At 37.2% G+C, this 2,163-nt stretch overlaps 1 non-coding gene across 1 annotated transcript; it reads right to left on the bottom strand.

Moving 5' to 3' along the window:
- Positions 1–1,852: 1,852 nt before the first annotated feature.
- On the bottom strand, positions 1,853–1,924 carry TRNAC-GCA. Its single transcript has one exon. It is a non-coding gene; the product is annotated as a tRNA-Cys (tRNA).
- Between the last annotated feature and the right edge of the window lie 239 nt (positions 1,925–2,163).

The raw sequence follows: 2,163 nt of genomic DNA, 5'->3' as shown, positions 1-2,163 counted from the left end.
CATATATTTTCGTCGGCTAAAGTCCTTTGAAATTTTCCTCCAACTTTGGTTTACCGCCTAAAAAATTTTGAAATTTTTTGACCTTAGCCGACGACTTTTCATATATTTTCGTCGGCTAAAGTCTATAAATTCACGAAAACGCTCATATCTCCCCCTATATTACGTAATTTGGTCAAACCTTCCACACCAAAAACTCTCACGTAGATTGAGACGCAACTGCCCATATAAAAAATTTTTGAGTACAGTTTACCTTCCGACGATAGGGCTCTCCATAAGGAATAATAACGGTAAATAGGGTTGACCGCTACTATCGGCTCCGAGACTTTTACCCGTATTTACGTGATTTTTGAACCATAGCCGTATTTCACCATTTTGAACACATCTTATTTCACGAGATTTTTCATAATTTTGCTTCCTATGTAGAGTTGGTCACAAAGTTGTATAACCTACTAAACAAGTTATACAACATTAGTAGACACGTTGTGATTCCGATGACTAAAAATTCACAAACCAAAATTCGACCGTCAGATATGATCATTATGACGAAATATGTCTATGGTAAAAAATTCAACTGGATCCGACAACGTTAAGGGCTCGATCGAAACGGTAAACCATAATCCATCGTCACTTATCACACGAAAACGCTCATATCTCCCTCTATATTACGTAGTTTGGTCAAACCTTCCACACAAAAAACTCTCACGTAAATGAGAGGAAACTGCCCATATAAAAATTTTGAGACATTTACCTTCCGACGATAGGGCTCCCCATAAACCCGAATAACGGTAAATAGTAGACACTTTGTGATTCCGATGACTAAAATTCACAAACCAAAATTCGACCGTCAGATATGATCATTATGACGAAAGATGTCTATGGTAAAAAATTCAACTGGATTCGACAACGTTAAGGGCTCGATCGAAACTGTCAACTCTAATCGAAAATAAGAAAACTGCATTTTCAAGCCCTAAACGGACTCGGATGGCCAAAAAAGCCTATACATCATAGCACTAGCAATGAGTCTAACTCGTAGCGCCGTTACGCTTCCGGAAAGGTATCACAATAGTCAATCAGACACCAAACGCCAAATCTGCAGCATAGTGAATAGTAAGGGTAAGTCAACTATCGGCACCGAGACTTTACCGGAATACTGTGATTTTTCAACCGTAGTCATATTTCACCGTTCTGGTCATATCTTATTTCACGACTTTTTTGCGTTTGAAGGTTCTACGTATAGTTTTTTTTTCTCAGATGAGTTGTTGTCTAGATCTGCAAATATAAGGCACTTTAGCCGACGAAATTATATTTTTTCGTCGGCTAAAGTTTAAAAATTTCGTCGGCTAAAGTCCACTTTAGCCGACGAATTTTTTTCGTCGGCTAAAGTCACTTTAGCCGACGAATTTTTTTCGTCGGTTAAACTTTAAAAAATTTCGTCGGCTAAACTTTTAAAAATTTCGTCGGCTAAAGTTCACAGACTATAGCCGACGAAAAAAATTATTCAGCCGATGAAATATTACTTTCGTCGGCTAAAGTGGACTTTAGCCGACGAAAAAAAAATTCGTCGGCCTGGTTTTTTTATTTTCGTCGACTAAAGCCTTTCTTCTGGTAGTGCGTGATCTAATGCTCATCTATGTTCAACCATAAACAATTTGTCTTTTCCATTGATTAAAATGATTGAGCACCCACATTAGAGTAAAACTGCTCCAATTACCCTTGTCACACACATAATAATGATTGTTTGTGTAGTAATATCTAATAATAGAGGTAGAAGTCTAGAACCATTGATAAAAGAAAGAGACTTTGCAAATGACCAAATTTATAACAGATAAAAAATAAAATAACAAAAATAAATAGGGCCCAACCGGGTTCGAACCGGTGACCTCTTGATCTGCAGTCAAATGCTCTACCACTGAGCTATGGACCCAATTGTTGACTATCATATAAAGTAAAATTATTTATACTAATTCATAAGTTAAAGTTAAAGTGTTAAACTACTGAAATCAATTTTAAAATTGAAAATTAATAACATAAAAGCAGAAAACCGGTGATTTGCTGAGTGACAGAAGCACCGCAATTGGGCCACACCCTATAACCCAGATTTAGATTCTCAATCTGAAAATCTGTTGGCGTGGTGGCTCCACCGAGTCGGCAGCTTAACCGTCA

The sequence above is a fragment of the Fragaria vesca genome, linkage group LG7 (assembly GCF_000184155.1).
Source record: "Fragaria vesca subsp. vesca linkage group LG7, FraVesHawaii_1.0, whole genome shotgun sequence".
Classification (NCBI taxonomy): Eukaryota; Viridiplantae; Streptophyta; class Magnoliopsida; order Rosales; family Rosaceae; genus Fragaria; species Fragaria vesca.
The sequence above is the reverse complement of the archived record's forward strand: the minus strand, read 5'-3'. Positions and strand labels throughout refer to the sequence as shown.